The sequence below is a fragment of the Choloepus didactylus genome (assembly GCF_015220235.1).
Source record: "Choloepus didactylus isolate mChoDid1 chromosome Y unlocalized genomic scaffold, mChoDid1.pri SUPER_Y_unloc1, whole genome shotgun sequence".
Lineage (NCBI taxonomy): Eukaryota > Metazoa > Chordata > Mammalia > Pilosa > Megalonychidae > Choloepus > Choloepus didactylus.
Genome location: NW_023637624.1, coordinates 4,703,241 through 4,727,600, shown reverse-complemented (window position 1 = coordinate 4,727,600; position 24,360 = coordinate 4,703,241). Strand labels below are relative to the sequence as shown.

Below are 24,360 nucleotides of genomic sequence, written 5' to 3'. Positions count from 1 at the left end.
TACGCATACACACACACACACACACACACACACACACACACACACACTCCTTGGTGTTCTAGCTAAAAGTTTACCCAGTATTCTTAGTGATGTGCTGAAATGGCAGCAATTAATTTGGCAGTTGTCAGTTGAGAATGAAAGTAGCATGTATGAAAACAGTTCGATGCTTTATTAAAACCATGTAGATGACTTTAAAACTATTGCATGAAAATACACCAAGGTTAATAAAGGTGTTACCATACAGTAGATGCATGGGTTCAGCCCTTTGGTGATATATCTAGCCGATCATTGCTTTCATCTGCCAGGAAAAATGAGGAAACAGTCTATTTGATAGGTGTGGAGGGTGAGGTATGAGACATCAGAGATTGATTTTTAAGGAAATTTTGCATGTGTTAATTTAGGACTGTGCACAAGTTTCAAATGCCAACATAGGCTGTATTCATTTGTTAAAATGAGCAAAATTATTTAACACTGATCAATTTGATATATTTAACTGTGCCCCTTATATAGACTGCTTCTTGCCTATAACCAGTTTGAACAAGAATTCACCCAACTTTCAAGGTACGTTTTATCTCCTAGTCATATTAGCATGTACAGACAATTGGCATGTAAATGGTAGGGCATAAAGTGGATGATGAATGCCTGGCTGCTGAGGTGACTGTGCCCTTTTAATCAGGTGGAGCACTTGTTTCTATTAAGACTTTTAAAATACAACTAGTTTGATTCATTTGTAACCTATAGACCTGACTATTCATTTTACATTATTTCACTGTTTTGCAAACTGGGTTTTTAGAAAGCACGTTTGCCATTCTGTTAAGTACGTTGCCCCTTAAATTATGGAGTACTCTTAAATGTTTAAAGTGGTAATAGAGGAACCAGAAACTTTCTAAGCGTTGTAAAATGTTTTGAATTGATACTGACTTTGTATGGGAGAGAATACAGGTGGGGGGGTGTTTTAAAGAAACAAAAGAAATGCCTTGTAAAAATGTAGTTTTAGAGCAGATTATTGATGGTGGGGAAAGTGTTGCTAATTTGTTTATTTCCCTGAATGAAATGGGAAGTGTGATGAGCATTTTAATAATTTTGAAGGAGCTGGCCTCAATTTTAGTACTTTTTAATTATTGAAAGAAATCAATGTTTCCTTAAATTTTGTCATTGCTTTGTCACAGTTATCTAGGGTTCATATCAGCTTTTGAAAAGCAAGAATATTAAGACAGAAAAATTGACCTTTAAAAATATCAGTGATGTATCCTGGAATGTGAAAATGTCCCTTTATAGTTAAAAATTGAATTATTTTAATATTGTACCATTGTTCACACCTGGAATGTGTCCATATTGCAATGTGTCTGTATATCTGTAGAGGAAGAAAATGACAATTGAAATGTTACTTTAAAAAGTCAGAATAAATTGGGCACTGTCTGTTGCACCACTACTGTATCTTTTTGAAAAAATTAACAGTATTTTCTTATTCTAAAAGTTAATTCTGATGACGTTTTCACATTCACCAGACATGCATTTTTTTCTCTATTACTTGCATCCCCAAATATTTAATACAAGTAGATTTTGCATGGCTTGGGCATTCAGAGATTAATAGAATGATGCCCCCATTTTAATTTCTAAAGCCATGAAAAGTTGCTGTGAGACTGAACAATTCTGAATTGTTATTTATAACGATACCTAATGTCCATTTTCCCTACTGTAAGGAATTGATCAGTTTTTTCTTTAAAACAAGAACTTATTAAATCTTGTAAATACCAAGTCTCTTTTAGCTTTCTGTGTATGCTGTGATCAAAATTATTTTGAGATGAAATTGTACAAAGGCATTTTAAAAGGCTATGCATGCATCGTACCACCAAACAGTACATATTCAGAGAGTCAAAGATTCCTGCAAAATAAATTAATAAACTAAAAGCAAACGCTATGTTCTGTATCTTTTCTGTGTATTTAGAAATAATTCAAAGTACCAAACTAGTTCTAGTTCTAACACTCATATATGTGTGGTCTGAAATATGCTGTCTCACAAATGTAATCTTCCATCACATTTCTGTTCCTCTATTAGAATAAGTAGTAGTAATCATAGATTTGGGGTGAATATTAAGTGCATGTTGCTCAAATTTAAAAATTGGCAGAAGTCTATATAAACAGATTTTAAAGTTGGAATAAATTAGGACCTTATATTTTTCATTCCACCTCAGTGTTATTTATAAAAGAATGAGGAATTTTCTTTTATTATCTGTATGTCATTTATAGCTAGTTTTTCAAAAGCAAATAATCACAGAGGGCCCTGACCCTCATCTTGCTAGGGTCTGTATTCATCCTTCCCAATTTTGCACAGAAATCATCACAGATGAACTAGAGTAGATAACCTTTTCAGTTGAGCCCCCCCCCCCAATATAATTGACCACAAAGCTAAGAAGTCTAAGCTTTGGTCATGACTGGATTTTGGGACTCAAATAAATTTGACCAGATGATCTTGCATCCCCCCCCTTTTTTTATTTCAAAATTTCTAGAATTTGTAAACGTTGTATGTTTTAATTCAAAATAATTTCCACTCGATTCTTTCAATCTATGAAAAATTACAAACATACAAAAGTACAGAATTGTATAATAGCCCTCCATTTACTCATTACCTAGCTTCCAAAATTACCTATTTATAGGCAATCTTATTTGATCTACATTCTCATCTTCTCCCCATGCCCTGGATTGTTTCATCTCATCTGTAAATAAACTTTGTTAACATAAGCACAGTATATCCATACCCCACCTTAAAAACTAATTTTTAAAAATCATAGCCAGTGTTAAATTTTCCCAATAGTCTCACAAAATATCTTTTACAAGCTTGCCCAAAATAGAGTTAAATAAGACAGACTTGAAATTGATATGCCTATTAAATCTTTATGGGATAAATTCTCCCTTTCCCTGTCCCCTCCCCTTTCCCCTCTCCCTCAGAAATCCAGTCATTTATTAACTGGAGTACTTTTTATAAAGAAACTTTCCCTCATCAACTTATTAGTTTACTCTCCACCAGATAGTATAATAATGTATAGAAATCATTTTAAAAATAATACGTGAGATATTTTTCTTATTCCCCTCCCCCCGTTCTCCCATTATTTCCCACAACCTGGTTGTCCCTTTTAAGCAATTGATTTATTTTGAAAGAAAAAATTGCTTCAAATCTGTTTGGTTACCACAAAGGCTCTGCATGTGTTGTACCTGCACAAAAGTGGTTTACTTTGGTGCTCATTTTTAGAGAGAAGCATCTGTTAGAACCATAGTATCTACTTGTAATGCCACTGTCCATACAATGATTTCTTTTTAGATACTGACCAGCTTAGCTTTCCATACAGAAGTCTTAGGGAAAGAGGGGCTGTTGGTGTCATCTACCACCTGCATCCCTCCAAAGGCTTCCTGACTTGATCGTCCTCTTATCCCTTTTCTAGGACACGGACTATGTTTTGTGATGGAGGTAGAGGTTTCAAGGGTTTTAATAGGATATATGGTATGCAGATCTGATTTCGTTTCACCAGTTCAAATCCTCACAGCCATCCAAATCATCTCACTTATTCTGCCTTTTGAATATTGTGTGTGCTTTTAACCACCTTTTCATGACATTGCAGCGGTTAAGATATATGTAATGGGAGAAAAGTCAAGTAATGCAGTCTAACTTCGTAGGGTTTTGCATTGCAGGTTGGGAATGAAACCATATTACTTGTATATTATTTCACTTTATTTTGCCGTATTTGTGCATTTACTCTTGGGACTTGAGGTGGAGGGGACCGAGGCAGTTTTCAGATAATTCTGTTCCCTTGACCAAGAGCTGCTAACATAGCTACTTCTTAATCCCACCCACCCCCCAATTTTGCCTTCTTTTAAATCACTAATAATAGTCTGTTTTGAGTGTGCATGATATGAAAGAGATCTTTATTTGACAGGCATTTGGAGTTGAAGGGAGAAGAAAATTAGGTTAGCACACTGAAATAGTTTGCTTACCCTATTGGTTTCATTTGACATTGAATTGAAGGTCAATCTGCAAAGCAGGTTTATGGAACTCAACAGAGCCCATGAAGACCCTAAGCACCGAGCAGTGGGCAAATCAAAGGATCTGTGGGCTAGACAGGAAGCATGGAGTTTGCAGCATTTGCTTTGAGTCTCACTTAGCACACAGTTCACTAAATAAGGAAAGGACTTAGTGAGAGTGATTTAGCCACCCAGAAAAGGGACTTAGTAATGTACCAAGTAACTTCAAGCTGCCACAGCAAACATGGAGGAAAAACTTCCTTGGCCCAGCTGAGAATTCCAGAGAAAAATTTTCAACCCCAAGATAAATACCTAAAACAGCACTCACAGGCTGTCTGCTTATTGACTGGTGCCTCTTTATTGAGTGGCTAAAACCAAATGCTTAGCAAAGCATTGAACTTCCCTGTGTTCTCTCACTCCAAAATCAAGTAATTTCCAATTGAGAAAAAACTACAGAAAATAAAGTAGCAAACTTTCTGTTTTCCTTTTGGTTGGGGATTGAAAGATTTGAGCAGTGTGACCCACATAACCTTAAAAAAATCCTCTGAAAAACAGTGAGCATATGGAAAGATTTAGCATTCTTAAAGAAGGACCTCATTCTGAAGCATAAGAACAAATAAAATTTACAAGCATATTGTATCTTTCAAAAAAGAACAATCAGATCAGGAAAATTTGCTTTCAAATGAAAACTAATTTTACTAAATTCTGAAATAAAAATAGAGGTGAAACTTCAGAAAACTGAATCAATAGAGAAATTTTTCTAGAATTCAGAGGAAAAAGATAAAGAGATGAAGAGCTAATAACATATGTGAAGTAATAAGAAATACCATAAAGGACAACAGAAGATAGGAGAGAAGCAACAAAGATAAATGTGAAGTAATAAGAAATACCATAAAGGACAACAGAAGATAGGAGAGAAGCAACAAAGATAAATGGTTGGGAGGCTGAAAAAGTATTACCTATAATGAATGGTAAAAAATAAAGTTGAAAACAGAATTCTCCTAAAACTTTGTGTAAAACTTGAACACAACTCTGATTTCAACATGCAAAACAGACAAAATAAGAATGAATATTGTAATCACTTTGGTTAAATCTCCATCTGATAAAACTTTATACTTCAGAGGAACTAAATGTTCTTTCAAATGTCCACCAAACACACACACACACAAAAGACAGAAAGAAAACCTCAATTTCTAAAACAAATTGTATGGGCCAAATTTTTCTGACTTCAAAGCATTAATCTAAAAATTACCCTCCTCCCCCAAAATGAAGTCAACTGAAAACTTACAAAAAAATGCTCTTCTAACTCTTGGATCACAATTGGAATAAAATATAAAGTCAGATTTACTTCATGCAAATCCTAAGCAAGAAGCTTTAGCAAAAACATCATCTCAAACTAAAAGGAAGGCTGTCAACTCCCAGGAAACAAGGCAAAATAAAACGGTGCAATATCCCAGTGACATTTTAGAGAATGCATCTGTTGAATTATTTCTAAGATGCAAATAAATTGTCCACACTGTCAGTAGCAGAACAAATTGCACAAAGAAATGATATTTCAGAGCTCGAATTGACATCACTTGTGGAAAATATATTTCCAGCACAAGGGCACAAGGTATCTTTGTGCAATCTGTAACAATGAAACAGAGACGTGGAAAATCACAGCCCAACTATCTCAGAGAGAGCACTCTAACATGGTCAGTGTTGAGAATTCTTATAAGCTGGAGAGCTCCAGACAAGAGCTGGATCAGAGGTTTTCCAAGGCCACACCGATGTGTAACGTGTGGCAAAGGGCTTTTAGAAGCAAGCAGCTTGGGAAAGCACATAAGAATATGTAAAGGAGTCAAATCCCACATATTCCACATGTGTGGAAAGACATTTTTACCCAGCTGAAAACTCATGGAAGAACTCACACAGGTGGGAAGCCATACAAATATGAATTATGTGATAAAGACTTGCTCAAAATGACATCTTGTCATCCATAGTCGCGTGCATCGTGGTGAGAAAAAAAACCTATAAATGTGATGTGTGCAATTTACAATTGGCAACTTCTAGCAATCTCAAGATTTATACAAGGACACATAGTGGCGAGAAGTCCTATGTCTGTGATAGGTGTGGATAAAAATTTGCCCCAGTCAGCACGCTGACCTGCCATGTTCGTTAGGCTTACTGGAGAAAAGCCTTATGTGTGTCATACCTGTGGGAAGACATTTGCTGTCTCTAGTTCTCTTTTCACGCATATAGGTGAAAAACCATATATAGGTGGTTTCTGTGGGAAAAGTTTTATTTCCCTAGGAGAGCTCAACAAACACTTTCGATCCCATCAAGAAGAAAGACCATTGATTATGTAGAAATTTTACAAGGATATTCAAAATTGAAAGATGTAAAAAAGCAAAGTTCCTTCCAGAACTGACCGACTCCAGATTCCAGTGTCATATACTTTGAGTGAATGAGATTCCATACAAGAAAGTTTTTCATCAGAAACTGTGGATAATGAAGGTTACTGATATGACTTTACCACCAGTTTACCCACTTGGGAATGAAAACCTGTCACTGATAATCAGTCTCCTACATCAGATACTTTGTTGTAGTCAGCTGGGAACTGTTACCGGAACAAGAGTTAATTTTTTTAAAATTATTTTTTGCAACAGTTATACTGACTTTGCAAGGAATTCAGAAATGCTGAGATGTCTGATAGTAAACAAAAATATCTCTGGTCAAGTTCTCATTCACTCAAGGAAAAGCACTTGGTGCTATATCTTCATTTAGCAATGCCTGTTTTAATTTTTGACTTTCAAGTCTAACTATATGCACAGTGATTTTAGGAATGAATTACACTATGGCAGTACTTTTACGTAGAGATTATTTGAGATGGATAAATTTTCTCTTCTTTTCAAGCTGCCTTAATCCCCACCCCCTTTTTTTGCATTTTAGGCTTGCCCTTCATACACATATAAGTAGATGTCAGTTTATATGATTCATTTTTGACCTTTGAGATTTTTGTTATTTTTCTTCCCTCAAAACATGAGCAAAATCCATAATAGTGTAAAAAAAGAAAAAAAACATAACAAAATCAGCCCAAGACTATTGCCATTTGTATGCCTGCCCCGTAAACCTATGGGAAAAACATGATACTTCTGACTAATAAATTTTAGATACTGAATAAGAATTGTGCTATTTTTCTCTTAATATATTCAGTCAGAGGTAATTTTCCTAATGAAACAAAAAAACATTTTTCATAAAATCTAAAAGCTATAGAAATGTTTATTTGTTTAGAACTCAGTATTCTAAGATAATCAGAAGGCAGTACTTTTGGTTTGACATAGTTAAGACAACATTTTCAAAAAAAGTTTTAAGCAGATATTTTGTGTGTGTGTTTTTTAATCTTGCCAAGATACAGTTTCAAAATTCACATCAGTTTGTTTCATTTTTAATACATTAAGTTGTCAAAAACAAGGAGAACATACTGAGCTTTGAAATTTTTGAAAAGCCTCTCATATGCCTGTTACGCACTTTAGATTGTAAAAAGAATTTTCTAAATATAAAGTTCATGCATATTATAAATAACTTGTTTTCTGAATTTGAATAAAAGATAAGAAATTAACTTCAGTTATGAGTAAATATTGTGAGCTAGCAGAAGGCCAATTTATTAAACATTTTATATTTGAGTTGTTCACAGGCTTTAAGTTTTAAAACCTCTTCATATATTCAATCACAGCATTTGGTTATTGTGATAATTTCCTACTGGATACAGAACATTTAGGATTACCTGATATTTAATACCACATTTCCCTGTCATACTTTCCCCTGTATTAATTTATTTCACTGCCTGATCTTTGGCCCTTAGGTAATCAGTTCCACAAAGTCAATTTCTATGCTGCTGGTTGAACACCATGGTAACATTATTATTTCTTATTTCTGTCCTACATTAGTTGTGCCTCGTTTTCTGGTTTTAAACTACACCTGTATTAAAGTTAATGTGTTTTCTATTGGTATTGATTTCTCTAATTGAAATTTTCCCTGCTTAGAGTCCAGATCATAAGATTCGAGAGCATGTAATAAAACTACTTAATCTGTGTAAATTGTAGAGAGCGTCACCATTTTGCAGCATATTCAGCATTTTCCCAATAAAGTGCCACCAATGATATTGACATCATTGAATAAGAAATTTGAAATATTGCCTTTATGTAACACACATTAAGAAATTCAACTATACTCACTTACTAACCTAATATACTGGATTTAAATAAAGTTATAAAATGCTCAGCTGATCTATTCTAGCTTGAATTCAATAAGAATTTATTGACATAAATACCAGAATAAAAATATGAAAAATATAATACCCAGCACTGGCTACTGTGCTTGGAGACCTTCACACACTGCTAGAGATCAATTTGGCAACATTTCTCCAAAGTCTAAATTTGGGTACCCTTCAACCCCAGTATCGTCAAAGGTACTGTTTGCCACAATGAAGAATTAGAAACAAGTTATCACTAATGGGGTTGGTAAATAAATTATGAAGTATCTACATGATACCATAATTTTTTTAAAAAAACTACAATTTCATTTAAATTATAAGATCCAGTTGATAGGGTATTTTCTATTCTACATGACTGAATTTGCATAATGATAATTATTGTTATTTGTGATGATCACGTAATAATTTTATAATCAGAAGAAACAAGAAATCTAAGGAAGAATGAATAGGCGATGTTGTAGGGGAAACGTCTGTCTTGAATTAGGAATCTATGAGAGATAATTACAGGAGCCACACAGATAATTAAGAAAATTATAGCTAATTTAGCTTATTAAATCTTGTCAATTTGATTAATCTTTTTCTTTCTCTAACAATTTTTAAAATATTTTTACACAGAAGGTTATTTGGGGCCAGACATAAAGTTAGAATCTCTGCTGTTCCTATCACAAAATATTTCCATTGTAGGAGAATTTATACTAAAGATGTAACAATTTTATAGCACTCTTTATAAAGGAGTGTGCCTTTCTAACCTGTCAGTATGCTAGTTTCAATAGCAAATGAGATTTACTCTCAGGATTAATGTTTGGATACAAAGAATGCAAGTTTGCTTTCTGAAAGATCACAATGAATGATGCACTGTATTAACTCCTCCATTGTTTGATACTTTCATTCTCTGAAATAACCATATTCACCCAATTATAAGTGCGCACAAACACACACACACACACACACACACACACACACTCACACATACTTCACTTTTTATGCCACACAGATTCCTAAGACAGTATTTTATTTTTGTTTTGGGGATGGGAGGTGCCTGTACTGTTGACGGTCAAGCATTTGGGCTATGGACCTCGACAATCTGGGTTCAAATCCTGGCTCTACCTCCGAGACCTGCAAGTCACCTCATATATAAAATGGGTTGTTGTGAAGACTAAATGGTTAATACATTCAAACACTTAGAGCCTGGCATATTCTAAATGCTCAAAAATGGTAACCTATTGTTATCACTATGCTATTATTGATATTTTAAAACTATGATTGTCATTACAATTATTAGAATTATTAACTCACTCTGGGATTAGCTTCTGAGGTTGCCACATAACATGAAAATCAACTATAGCCAAAATTAACCTTGAAAGTCTGTTAATTGCCCCCAAATTGCTAGAGCCTGGGTGCTTGCAAATGCAAAATCTATGAATTATTTTCTCTTGTTTCTGCTTGCTTTTCTATCTCTTTCTTCTGCAAACTCTACTTTGTCTCTATATAGATTTGGCTGCTCTGGGCATTTCATATAAATGTACTCATATGATATGTGATTTTTGTGACTGCCTTCTTTCCCTTAGCATAACATTTCTGAGGTTCATTCATGTTGTAGTATGTATCAGTACTTCATTAATTTTTATTGACAAATATTATTCCATTATATGACTACATCACGTTTTGTTTATCCATTCATCTGTAGATGGTCATTTGGATTGTTTCCACTTTTTGGCTATTATAAATAATGATGCTGTGAACATTTGTGTGCAAATTTTTCCAAGGACCTGTATTTTCATTTCTCTTGGGTATATTCGGAATGGAATTGCTGGTCATATGTTAACTCTATTTTTACGTCTTGAGGAACTGCCAAACTTTTCCAATGTGGCTATACTATTTTACATTCCCATCAGCAGTATATGGGGGTTCCAACTTTTCCACATCCTTGCCAATGTAACAAATTTTCTTTTTGATTATAGCCATTCTGTTATGTGTGAAATGCTATCTCGTGTGGTTTTGATTTGCAGTCCCCTGATGACTAATAACGTTGAGCATCTTTTCATGAGCTTATTAGGCATTCACGTAGCTTCCTTAAAGAACTGTCTATTCAAATCCTTTGCCCATGTTAAAATTGGGTTGTCTTTTTCCTATTGAGTTGTAAGAATTCTTTATATATTACAGATTCAAGTCCCTTATCAGATAATATGATTTGCATTTTCTCCCATTCTTTGGGTTGTCTTTTCACTTTTGTATCAGAAAAGTTTTCAGTTTTGATGAAGTCCAATTGACCTATTTTTTCTTTTGTTGCTTGTGCTTTTGGTGCCTCATCTAAAAAACCATTATCTCATCCAAGGTCGTGACGTTACTCCTGTTTTCTATTTCTGTGTTTTCTATATTTTATAGTTGTAGCAATTACATTTTCATCTTTGAACCATTTTGAGTTAATTTTTGTATATGGTGCAAGGTAGGGGTTCAACATGATTTTTTGTGTGGGTACCCAATTATACTAGCACCATTTGTTAAAAAGACTCTTCTTCCCCTTTCTGAGAGGTCTTGGCCCCTCTCCCTTCATTTAAGAGAGGGAGAATTTTGTACTAGGAGCGGTAGTTCAGGAGACCTGGAAGCAGCCATATTTGTTTAGCTATATGTACAGAAGTGATGATATGTCACAGCACCCTCTGCTGGTCCAGCAAGGGCAGGGACTCACATAGGAGAAGCACCAAACCTCTGGCTTTGGCAACAGCTGTAGTAGCAGAGCTCATCCTGGATTTGCCAGGTACCAGGGAGTCTTTATAGAATCTTCCAGGACTAAGGGAGTACATTTGTGTGTCTTCTGGTTCTAGAGGTAAGTCAGTAGCTACCAGAACTGTTGAGAGCTGACACTTTGTATATGAGGAAGAGCCTTTGGAGTTTCCTGGACATAATAGAGAACTGCGGCTCCTGGAAAGCTGTGGGATTTCCTATAACTTGATTTGGAAGGGATTGGGCATTGTTCTTGGGGACATCCCTGGGGAATAATTATCCCATGCCCTCAAATGTAAAGCAGGACACCTCATTGAAACAGAGCATGCTATACTTCTTCCTCTTCTCCTTCAAAGGATGTTTTCAGTTTCTTCCTTAGAGATGCTAACACTTCTGCTTCTTCCCTCAGTATTTCAATGACTCTAGGTGGAGTGTTTTTCTCTCTTCACCACTCATGGTGCATCCTCAAGCTCAGGGCCTGTAGGTTCAATGGATGTGTTGAGGATGAACAGTTCTCCTGAGGCTAGATTGAGACTGGGCCTCTGGGGCCACCACTCTTATCTCCTGTGATGTGTCAATTGTCAGAGTCCAAGTAGAACCAGGTAAGACCACAAAATGGGGTCATTTGGGTTTTCCTCCTGAAAAGGGAGAGAAATCCTTGAGACCAGAATAGAAACTGACTGAAGCTTTAAGGTTCTGAGGCAATGGTTTTCAAACCATGGTATACTTGGGGGTTGATAGCCCGGGGAGCTTGTTAAAAATGCAAATAATCAGGTTCTGGCCCCAAGAATCCTGATTCAGTAGATCTCCACAGGGGCCCAGAATTCATTTAAATAAACCCCTGATGTCATTCTGATGCAGGAGTCCAAAGACCTCACTTTAAGAAATAGTGGCCTTGTTCCTCTATTGTTAATGTCACTTGAGCCCCTGCCCCCATGAGGCTCAAACCTTCAGCTCACAGCTAAAGCTCTCTTATTTGAACCTTGGATATAAAGAAAACAAACATTATTTTATTATAAAAGATAATCTTTCATGATTAAATAAAACAGTGTTTGTTCAGAAGGGTAGAAACAGCAAGTAATAGTCCCTTGATGTCCTATTTCCATTTCCCAGAGACCACCACAGTTAATATAGTACATTGTGCATCCTCTAGAAAGGGAAAGAGGGATACTCTACAGCTGAGTTTCTCAGAGTGTTTTGTACCAGCTTGGATGTATTATATCCCCCAAAACACCATGTTCTTTGATGCAACCTTGTGTGGGCAGACTTATTAGTGTTGATTAGGTTGGAACCTATTGGTTCAGTGTTTCCATGGAGATGTGCCTCAATCAACTGTGGGCGAAACCTTTCATTGGATTATTTCTATGGAGGTATTGCCCCACCCATTTAGGGTGGGTCTTTATTGGATCATTGGAGTACTTTAAAAAGAGCCGCACAGGCCCAGATGCAGAGCAGCTGTGAGTGACACTTTGAAGAGCAGCTGCAGCTAAGAGAGGACAAAACACCCCAAGAGCAACATTTTGGAGAATGCCATTTTGAAACGCCACCCTGGGAGCAAGCGGAAGCCAGCAACATGCCTTCTGAGCTAACAGACGTTTTCCAGATGCCAATGGCCATCCTTCAGTGAAAGTACCCAATTGCTGTGTTTTTTTAATTCAATTTTATTGAGATATATTCACATACCATGCAGCCATACAAAGCAATCAATTGTTCAAAGTACCATTATATAGTTGTGCATTCATCACCCAAATTAATTTTTGAACATTTTCATTACCACACACACAAAAATAACAAGAATAATAATTAGAGTGAAAAAGAGCAATTGAAGTAAAAAAGAACACTGGGTACCTTTGTCTGTTTATTTCCTTCCCCTGTTTTTCTACTCATCCATCCATAAACTAGACAAAGTGGAGTGTGGTCCTTATGGCTTTCCCAATCCCATTGTCACCCCTCATAAGCTACATTTTTATACAACTGTCTTCAAGATTCATGGGTTCTGGGTTGTAGTTTGATAGTTTCAGGTATCCACCACCAGCTACCCCAATTCTTTAGAACCTAAAAAGGGTTGTCTAAAGTGTGCGTAAAAGTGCCCACCAGAGTGAACTCTCGGCTCCTTTTGGATTCTCTCTGCCACTGAAGCTTATTTCATTTCCTTTCACATCCCCCTTTTGGTCAAGAAGATGTTCTCCGTCCCACGATGCCGGGTCTACATTCCTCCCCGGGAGTCATATTCCACGTTGCCAGGGAGATTCACTCCCCTGGGTGTCTGATCCCACGTAGGGGGGAGGGCAGTGATTTCACCTTTCAAGTTGGCTTAGCTAGAGAGACAGGGCCACATCTGAGCAACAAAGAGGCATTCGGGAGGAGGCTCTCTGGCACAATTATAGACAGGCCTAGCCTCTCCTTTGCAGTAACGGTCTTCCCAATTACAAGTCCTGTGATAGAGGACTCAGCCCATCAAACCTCCAATCCCCAATGTCTGTAAGTACATCAGCAACCATTGAGGTGGGGAAGCCCAACACCCCTGCATTCTCCTCCAGCTCCTCAGGGGGACTCTGCATATTTTTTCATTTTTTTAATTAACTATTAACTATATAGGAAAATTTAAAAAAATACAACCAAAAAAACATTTCAAACAAACCAAAACAAGGGAATAAGTAAAAGACAACTAACCTAAAATAACTACTTTACTTACAACATATTCCTACTGTATGCCAAGAAAATAACCTAATATAGCAACATTTCTGTGAACTTGTTCCTGATTGTTGATGCCTTACCTTGGACACTTTATGGCCTTCAGACTGTAACTTTGTAAACAAATAAACCCCCTTTATAAAAGCCAATCCGTTTCTGGTATTTTGCTCAACAGCAGCATTAGCAAACCAGAACACTTTTAGATGCTAACATGTACCAGAACTCTCCAAAAGATGGGGATGCAGGGATTTCTAAATGCTTTTGTTTATGGTACTTCTTTATTCCTGATACCTGCAGACTTTGGGACATGCTGAACCGTATGACACATACACATATGCTATTTCCACATGTGTATGTATCACTTTTGTCCAAGATATTGTCAATTAGCACTTGGCACATTTTCCATCCTTTCTATATGACCCCTTCCACTGCAAAGGCTGAAATGTTTATTTCCCAGACAGCCTTACACTTGGGCACTGGATACAATTAAATTTAAGTTCTGCTCATTAGGTCAAGACATGTGAGATTTGCCCATTAGATCAAATCATGTTCTGCCCATTAGGCTGAAGAGAGGTAAATCATCCTGCAGCAGGGTTGACTGACATTCTAACAGATGAGACATTTTGCAGTGGCTAGGCCCCATGCATCACTGTCTAGTCACCAGCCTTGTGACGACTAGATCCTTGGTTGGTGTTTCCTGGCGTTTCTTGATTTCTGAATCTCATCAGTGGGAACCGTAAGACTATGGCGGACCTCCTAGATTTCTGTTCCTCCAGCCCTTCCAGTGACTGTGTAAGCATCTAATTCCCTACATTGAATAACTTTCTGTTTGGCATAACTAGAGTGGTGTCTGTTTCCATTTGCCTTGGTACAATTTTGCTAATAAAAGTGAAATAAATGTATGAGGAAACTTTGAGTCATTACAAAAAATAAATAAATAAATATGGTGTTCAAAATAGATTTCCTCCATCCTTTAAAAATTTTTTCTTTTCTTGAGCCAGACTATGTCCTGAGTCCCAGCCAGATATGCTGGCACACCATGGTGAACAAGATGCCGAGAGTTGACTCAGTGCCAATTCACCCCATCAGGGATATTTCTTAGCAATCTGTTTGGAATTATTTAACCTTGTTTTGGATATAAAATGGTAAAGCAAATGATAGGTTCTGAATTGGGGACTTTCTTCTGCAGAATATTCTGTTTTTCTTTCTCCCTTTGAAAAACAGATGCACGGACCATACGGACATGTTTAAAGGTTAAATTATGGAAAATGTTCTTTTTTTAAAAAATGCAAAATATCCTTCCCTAGGACCAGGTTTGTGATCAAATTAGCTCCCTTGGTCTTGGCCTGATGCTTCTCAGCTTCTCCTCTACTCTTCCAGTCCCTACAACTGAGGTCTCAGCATGTCTGGAAGGGAAATTTAAGATGCCTACAGAATAGATTATAAACCTAAAGTAAAATACAGGAAATCTTAGCCCAGCTTATCCATTCAGATGAATGGGCTGCTTTGCCAAAATATTTGTATCTTCTTCAATTAAGCAGCTATTAAATACAGAATATATGATAATTTATAATGCAATATTAATGTGTGAGAGTATTATTAGATTCTACACTGCCACACAATTAGTTAGAATAGCACAATTTATTTTTCAGAAGTGAATGTATTATGATGTGACTTAAGGCTTGTCACATTAATTATAGGCAACTGAATATAGAAGAGTTTCAACTGAAATATCTGTATTTGGGGAAAATCAAGGGTTGACCAGCTAACCATTATGTACTATGTTAAATTTCAGGCGGATGAAGCTTAAACAAAACATGGTCTAACTAATGAAGTTTTCTCTAGCATATATGAATTACCATCTCTTACACGATTCAAGATTATTTATCCTGAAAGAACATGCCACCATTCTTTTTCTGTGAAATCTTCTTCAAGGGAACCAGATGAAAATACATCTGAGCTGAAATCATTTGGCCAAATCAATTGTCTTCCTCTGCTGCAAACCTTGACTGAACTCAAAACCATTATTAATATAAAATGACACTAAAGTATTGTACTACAATTACATAAGATATCACTATTGGGGGAAAGTGGGTGAAGGGTTCATGGAACTCTGTGTACTATTTTCTCACTTCCTGTGAGTCCACAATTATTTCAAAATAAAAAAGTTTAAAAAATTATACCATAGGTTTGTAAAGACATCAAATTATCTTAGGTATCCAAACCATAATCCTGCTCTCCAAAGCAATTAGTTGAACGTTGCATCCAGACCATGCCTTCTGGTTTTTAATGATGTTGCCACACATTCTGATTTATAAAAGAGTGCTCTGAAATGCTGACTTTCAAAAATTTATATTTGATCCAAGCAAACCTCATATTAATACAGTGAACCCACTATGATTTTGAAATCCCATTATAGAGAGTTCCTCAACAACATGCCAAAAATAATTGTTTCAATGCTCCCTTCTGAGGCATAAGAGTTTTTTTAGAACCATGGCATTAAAATTTGAAGGTATTTGTGCTGTTGGGATATCAATATTTTTCCATTCATAGAGAAATATGGAACACAAGAGAGAACATGTCTGCTGACATTTCCACTTTTCCCCAAAATCATTAGGTGTGCCCTGATAAAATTTCTTGGAGACCATGCCTCACTTCCCCAGTTGATTAATTTTTCCACATGCCCTCTCCAGGGAGCTGAAATGAAATAAATGAAGCAATGTGTATTGTTGGTGTAAAAATGCATGTATGTAGATAGCAAGTGCTACCATCAATTAAAATGTGTCCAATTGTTAGGATCTTTTGAATTGTTTTACCAAAAACAAAACAAAACAAAACAAAACAAAACAAAAAAACATGTAGAATTCTAAGCCATGGCTGAAGTCCATGGTTTTAAAACCAAGCGAAAAATGATTATGCTTGTTAGCAGAAGAAGGATTGGGCAGACTTTGGCAGAAGTTGAGTTTCACAACTGTGAGAAGTCAGTCTCTCTGCTGGACTCTCTTTTTTTACCTGAGTTCAGTGTAACTCTCATAAATGGGTATTTTGACAAAGGCACACGCTAATCATATTTCTGGCCTCTAGCTCTCCTCTGAGGGTGCCACATGGCTCATTTCCAGCGATATAATGGAACTTGCCCCTCTCTGCCATGGCAACTTGATAAGATTTACAGCAACTTCATAAGTTTAACACCCCAGCTTTGAACAGCTGACCTTTGTCCTGTCCTTGGTTTGGTTTTTAAGGATGTTTCCCTGGAGCCTGATTCTTGATGACTGGATCTCTTAAAGTTATGGAATTTCAGTTGATGGATGGATTGTTGTTTTATTCCCTTTATTATCTTTTTAAACCAGTGGGGACTGCAGATATTTATTCCCCTATCTTCTAAGGTACAATGCTGTTCTACATGATAAGGACTTTGGTTCTCCTTTGAAGTAAATTTAGCATTTACAGGAAATGGGAGGAATCTCCAGTACTTACTAGGCTAACATCTGCCTTGAGAATTGATGCTCAGCCTTGGCTGCACATTAAAAGCGTTGGAGAGTTTTATTTATTTTTTATTTTTTTTTAAGTTTATTGAAAAATGCAAGGCAGGAAGCAAGACCAAGGACATATCTAAACACTACAACCACTTCTCTTACTACAAAAGGTCAAAACAGCAGACCGAATCATTGCCTATTTAATCTAAAGATTTTTACCAATTTGATTCTGCTGCTGTAGTACTTATTTTGTCAAGAAATATAAACAATGACTTGGTATGATTCATAATTTGTAAAAAAAATTACAAAGCTCCTTAATTTTGTCACCAAAATAATACATTTGAGAGAGATTTATAAAAACAAAACTTGGGGAGTTTTAAAAAGTACTGATGCTCAGACCTCACCTCAGTCTACCTGAATCAGAATTTATGGATGGCTCGACCCAGGGATCAATCTCTTTAAAAAGCACCCTAGGTAAATTTGAATGTCCAGCCAGAGATCAGAACCAGTGAACCAGAGAAGGATTTTAAATTTAAAGTGGCTGAGCACTAGGATTTTGTCCTCCTGACACACCATGTTCTTCCGTGAACTTCCAGAGATCCCTTGGGCACGAAGCATTTGCCTTGACAATTTGATATGCCTCTTCCATGGGAGCTGGCTTTTTTCCCGCTGACATTTTAAACTGTATCTGCATTGAAGTGAGTCCCATGTTTGGTTGAGTTACATGTTCATCAAAATATATTTGGCTTGAAGTACCCTTACATTGTTCACTTTTTTCTTGAACTCTGACAAATTTTGTGCTGCTGTTTTTATGTTTGTGGCCAAATGAAAACATCTCTCTCTATCTCTGTCTCTCTCTCACACACACCCACTTGGTTTTCAATTTTAACTTCAGAACTATGACTTATTTTATGATAACCAGTTATTGGGACTGCTATAAACACATTACCTTTGGGTAATAGACAGGCTTTCCACTGAGAACATTCTAGGTTTTCTCTCTCATAAGAAAGCGTAACTGAGGATTTTGGCTGACTTGGAGCTGTTACTTGGATCTTCTTCTGATAGGTAGATTTAAGGAATATCTTCTATCCCTTAATTCCATCCTCCGATTTTTATGCTGCTGAGGAACGTGTGTGAAAAGGACAGTTTTCAACTAAGGATGCTGTAGTTCAGGTGATGTTTGACATTGGGATTCAGGAGAAAAACAAAAGAAAAAAAAAGAAAGAGGAGTCCCTTTCCAAATTGCACTCACCATAAATGTGTTCTCCTCCTGCCAAAAACGCAGGGTGAGCTGTAAATCCCATTTCCTAGCAGCCAAGGAAAACACTTCACTTATTTGAAAAGAGGGATTTAGTCATAGGCATAGAATCATTGGAGAAGAGCGAATGATTAATATTTCAGTGTCACATGGATCTATAGGGGGTGAATGGGAACAATAAAAGCTAGAGCAGTTAAAAGACTGTTGCTGGGATTTGTGAATAGAGACTGAGAACCCTTTTTAATCAGGATATCCACTCTGCTACAAGAATAGAGATTCTCTGGCTTGGAAAATTTGTGACATAAACTGGCAAGGGACAACGAAGCAGATTAGCAGGTGACACAGAATAACAGAGAGGACACACAGAAGAACCCAGCACGGATGTCACAGACTTTTCTAAATTCAGTCCCAAAAAGGATCCTTAGCAATCCTTTCTGAGAAAGAATTGCACTATGCTATTAGGAATGTCTAATAACTTATAAACCTCTATAGGGTCATTCTATAGTGAGTAGTTTCCTATTACTCCTTGCATTGCCTTTACATAGTTCTGAGGAAAGAGCCGGTATCATTGCCTACCAATTAGCGATCCCCTCCCTCATTCTTCTTGGCTGACAGAGACCACTTCCTACTTCGGATCCTTGCTTTCCCAGTCTCCCTTGTAAACTGAGTATGGAAGTGTGACCCAAATATTGGCAAATGGAACCAGAGGGAAAGTCTTCTGGAAAGATGGATACTGGGAAAGGTTTTCTTCCCCAATAAGAAGAAAAGGAAGAGCATGGCAAAACTTCCCTTCATGCTGCCTTTGGCTGCACTTGTGTTAGCATGTGATGCCTGGAACTGTTGTAACCATCTTGTGAGGGGGAAAAAAAAGCCTGAAGACCAAGCTAATTTGGTACTGGGGGTGATGCCGAAAGATGGAAAAGCCTTGGTCCTTCTTGATGTCACTGAGCCACTGCCACTGAATCAACCATGTAACCACTTCCCTCCAGACTTCTTGCTTAAGCCACGTTTGTAGTTGAGTATTCTGTTACTTGCAGCTGAAAGCATCCTTATGGCACTGTTAATTCAACTTAATTCAAAAAAATTAAAAAATTAAGTTGTTAATTCAACTTAATTCAAAAAAACAGTCATTAAATTTGAGGTCCTTTCTATTTTGATCAAATGAAAGAAACTGATATTAACACTTGTAATTTCATAAGTTCTTCTTTCATCTGTGGGACAGAAACAGGTGGCTGGAACTTCACAGTTGGGGTTGGGTATAGAGTGAGGATTTTCTTTCCTTAGGTTTGAAAGGCAATCTGCTTTTTTGGACATTCAGGCATTTACCAGAAAGTGCAGTTCAATTAGCCCAAAACAGTTGTGGAAGTTAGTTAGGAGACAGGCCTGTGTGTGCCAGGCCTGGCATACTTGGGTAAACTTTTTTCCGGGAGGGAGGGATGGTGACTGTGGTGTCTCTGATGAACACACTAGAGACTTGGCAAAAATCCCCCACCCCAAATTTTTATTATTCCTGCCTGTAATCCATAGATGAGAGAATGGCTCTGGTTTTGTTTATTACAAATTAACCTACTTACTAGAAAACTTAAGGAATTGCTGCTATACTCAAATGTGATTCCACTGAATAGTACAAAAATACGTAGTATACATGCATGTATGTGTGGTATGTGTATCCCTACAGGGGATTCAGTGTGTAAAATTCAGTCCGTCTGTGGGATGGATACATAAAAATAACATTGAAAACCCATGAAAAGATCCAAACAACTTAGCTTTAATCATTACTTCCAGCTCTTCTTTTAAAATTCATTGAAGAACTGATTGGCAGTAATATCTGAATGTAAGCAAAGAGAAGTGAAATACCAAGTCATAATGGGAAAAAAACAGCAGCATAGGTGAAACAGAAAAATCTCAAGTTTCAAAGCCCTTCAATATCAGGGGTTAACCATTTGGATCATCACCCTACTATTTTATGTTGCCATGTCTTTTATTTTATTTTTTTTTAATCATCATTTTATTGAGATATATTCACATACCACGCAGTCATACAAAACAAATTGTACTTTCGATTGTTTACAGTACCATTACATAGTTGTACATTCATCACCTAAATCAATCCCTGACACCTTCATTAGCACACACACAAAAATAACAAGAATAATAATTAGAGTGAAAAAGAGCAATTGAAGTAAAAAAGAACACTGGGTACCTTTGTTTGTTTCCTTCCCCTACTTTTCTACACATCCATCCATAAACTAGACAAAGTGGAGTTTGGTTCTTATGGCTTTCCCAATCCCATTGTCACCCCTCATAAGCTACATTTTTATACAACTGTCTTCGAGATTCATGGGTTCTGGGTTGTAGTTTGATAGTTTCAGGTATCCACCACCAGCTACCCCAATTCTTTAGAACCTAAAAAGGGTTGTCTAAAGTGTGCGTAAGAGTGCCCACCAGAGTGATCTCTCGGCTCGTTTTGGAATCTCTCTGCCACTGAAGCTTATTTCATTTCCTTTCACATCCCCCTTTTGGTCAAGAAGATGTTCTCCGTCCCACAATGCCGGGTCTACATTCCTCCCCGGGAGTCATATTCCACGTTGCCAGGGAGATTCACTCCCCTGGGTGTCTGATCCCACGTAGGGGGGAGGGCAGTGATTTCACCTTTCAAGTTGGCTTAGCCAGAGAGAGAGGGCCACATCTGAGCAACAAAGAGGCATTCGAGAGGAGACTCTTAGGCACAAATATAGGGAGGCCTAGCCTCTCCTTTGCAGCAACCGTCTTCCCAAGGGTAAAACTTATGGTAGAGGGCTCAACCCATCAAACCACCAGTCCCCTATGTCTGTGGTCATGTTAGCAACCATGGAGGTGGGGTAGGCGAATACCTCTGCATTCTCCACAGGCTCCTCAAGGGGGCACTACATCTTTTTTTTTTTTCCTTGTTTTCCTTTTCTTTTTTTTTTTTTAACTTTCCCTTCTTTTTTAATTCAACTGTATGAAAAAAAAGTTAAAAAGAAAACAAACATACAATAAAAGAACATTTCAAAGAGACCATAACAAGGGAGTAAGAAAAAGACAACTAACCTAAGATAACTGCTTAACTTCCAACATGTTCCTACTTTACCCCAAGAAAGTTACATAATATAGCAACATTTCTGTGAACTTGTTCCTACTATATCCATCAGAAATTAACAGATCATAGTCATTTCTGGGCATCCCCAGAACGTTAGCTTATCTGTTCTTCTTGGATTATTGTTCCTCCTTCCTTAATTGCTCTCTACTGCTAGTTCCCCTACATTCTACATTATAAACCATTTGTTTTACATTTTTCAAAGTTCACATTAGTGGTAGCATATAATATTTCTCTTTTTGTGCCTGGCTTATTTCGCTCAGCATTATGTCTTCAAGGTTCATCCATGTTGTCATATGTTTCACGAGATCGTTCCTTCTTACTGCCGTGTAGTATTCCATCGTGTGTATATACCACATTTTATTTATCCACTCTTCTGTTGAAGGACATTTGGGTTGTTTCCATCTCTTGGCAATTGTGAATAATGCTGCTATGAACATTGGCGTGCAGATATCTGTTCGTGTCACTGCTTTCCAATCTTCCGGGTATATACCGAGAAGTGCAATCGCTGGATCGAATGGTAGCTCTATATCTAGTTTTCTAAGGAACTGCCAGACCGACTTCCAGAGTGGCTGAACCATTATACAGTCCCACCAACAATGAATAAGAGTTCCAATTTCTCCACATCCCCTCCAGCATTTGTAGTTTCCTGTTTGTTTAATGGCAGCCATTCTAACCGGTGTTAGATGGTATCTCATTGTGGTCTTAATTTGCATCTCTCTAATAGCTAGTGAAGCTGAACATTTTTTCATGTGTTTCTTGGCCATTTGTATTTCCTCTTCAGAAAACTGTCTTTTCATATCTTTTGCCCATTTTATAATTGGACTGACTGTACTATTGCCGTTGAGTTGTAGGATTTCTTTATATATGCAAGATAACAGTCTTTTGTCAGATACATGGTTTCCAAAAATTTTTTCCCATTGAGTTGGCTGCCTCTTTACCTTCTTGAGAAATTCCTTTGAGGTGCAGAAACTTCTAAGCTTGAGGAGTTCCCATTTATCTATTTTCTCTTTTGTTGCTTGTGCTTTGGGTGTAAAGTCTAGGAAGTGGCCGCCTAATACAAGGTCTTGAAGATGTTTTCCTACATTATCTTCTAGGAGTTTTATGGTACTTTCTTTTATATTGAGATCTTTGGTCCATTCTGAGTTAATTTTTGTGTAGGGGGTGAGGTAGGGGTCCTCTTTCATTCTTTTGGATATGGATATCCAACTCTCCCAGCCCCATTTGTTGAAAAGACCATTATGGCTCAGTTCAGTGACTTTGGGGGCCTTATCAAAGATCAGTCGGCCATAGATCTGAGGGTCTATCTCTGAATTCTCAATTCGATTCCATTGATCTATATGTCAATCTTTGTGCCAGTACCATGCTGTTTTGGCAACTGTGGCTTTATAATAAGCTTCAAAGTCAGGGAGTGTAAGTCCTCCCACTTCGTTTTTCTTTTTTAGAGTGTCTTTAGCAATTCGAGGCATCTTCCCTTTCCAAATAAATTTGATAACTAGCTTTTCCAAGTCTGCAAAGTAGGTTGTTGGAATTTTGATCGGGATTGCATTGAATCTGTAGATGAGTTTGGGTAGAATTGACATCTTAATGACATTTAGCCTTCCTATCCATGAACATGGAATATTTTTCCATCTTTTAAGGTCCCCTTCTATTTCTTTTAGTAGAGTTATGTAGTTTTCTTTGTATAGGTCTTTTACATTTTTGGTTAAGTTGATTCCTAGGTACTTGATTTTTTTAGTTGCTATTGAAAATGGTATCTTTTTGTTGAGTGTCTCTTCAGTTTGTTCATTTCTAGCATATAGAAACATTACTGACTTATGTGCATTAATCTTGTATCCCGCTACTTTGCTAAATTTGTTTATTAGCTCTAGTAGGTGTATCATTGATTTCTCAGGATTTTCTAGATATAAGATCATATCATCTGCAAACGATGACAGTTTTACTTCTTTTCCAATTTGGATGCCTTTTATTTCTTTGTCTTGCTGGATTGCCCTGGCTAGCACTTCCAGCACAATGTTGAATAACAGTGGTGACAGCGGGCATCCTTGTCTTGTTCCTGATCTTACAGGGAAGGCTTTCAGTCTCTCACCATTGAGTACTATGCTGGCTGTGGGTTTTTCATATATGCTCTTTATCATGTTGAGGAAGTTTCCTTCAATTCCTACCTTTTGAAGTGTTTTTATCAAAAGGGATGTTGGATTTTGTCAATGCTTTTTCAGCATCTATTGAGATGATCAATTGATTTTTCCCTTTCGAGTTTTTAATGTGTTGTAATACATTGATTGTTTTTCTTATGTTGAACCATCCTTGCATGCCTGGAATGAACCCCACTTGGTCATGGTGTATGATTTTTTTAATGTGTCTTTGGATTCGATTTGCAAGTATTTTGTTGAGGATTTTTGCATCTATATTCATTAGGGAGATTGGCCGGTAGTTTTCCTTTTTTGTAGCATCTTTGCCTGGTTTTGGTATTAGATTGATGTTAGCTTCATAAAATGAGTTAGGTAGTGTTCCATTTTTTTCAATGTTTTGAAAGAGTTTGAGTAAGATTGGTGTCAGTGCCATGTCTTTTAAATACATGGTCTGGAGGAAACAAATTACTTACCATTTTATTGTTTAGTGCTTTATCTGAACTGCAATGAACTAGGACCTGGAGTAAATAGGTTTTGTATCTGACTTAAAATCCAACACGATGATCACAATTTTATTTTTTCCCATGACATTAAACTTAGGTATAGAGTTGAGACTTTTCTGTGCAGAAAATTTCTAGCCTTAACATACAATTATAAATGTGCTAGGCTCACATTAGTCAATCATG

The 24,360-nt window shown here is 36.9% G+C and overlaps 1 pseudogene; it reads left to right on the top strand.

Annotated features, from left to right (window-relative positions):
* Positions 1-3,450: 3,450 nt before the first annotated feature.
* LOC119525890 lies at positions 3,451-6,605 on the top strand (annotated as a pseudogene).
* The last annotated feature ends 17,755 nt before the right edge of the window (positions 6,606-24,360 follow it).